Genomic DNA, 412 nt, shown 5'->3' with positions numbered 1-412 from the left:
TAATTTCAAGTGGACATAATAGAAATTCTTGTTATTTTGTTAGTGATTTTGTCGAATCTGTCATATGTGGACTGATGTAACCCCTGAATACAAAATCAAAAACTGCCAATTTTGGCACACCTAAAATTGACTAAATGATAAATTTTGAAAAAAAATGAATAAAAGTAATAAAAATTGAAGGTTATTTTTTACATAATATTCTCTTTCGTTTATTGATAGGAATGTTCTCTTCTTTGAAGATTCAACAACTCTTAAGTTATAGTCCTCATACATACTATTGAGCTCTAGAAGAGTTAAATCTATCTGTACATAAACTCCCGTAAAAAAACTGCTTTCACTATCTTGGTTATGCGGTTCTTCACATCCTATATAAACTTCTACTTCTACATTAACATCTGAAACATTTTCACCT

This window comes from Hydra vulgaris, chromosome 04 (assembly GCF_038396675.1).
Source record: "Hydra vulgaris chromosome 04, alternate assembly HydraT2T_AEP".
Classification (NCBI taxonomy): Eukaryota; Metazoa; Cnidaria; class Hydrozoa; order Anthoathecata; family Hydridae; genus Hydra; species Hydra vulgaris.
The sequence above is the reverse complement of the archived record's forward strand: the minus strand, read 5'-3'. Positions refer to the sequence as shown.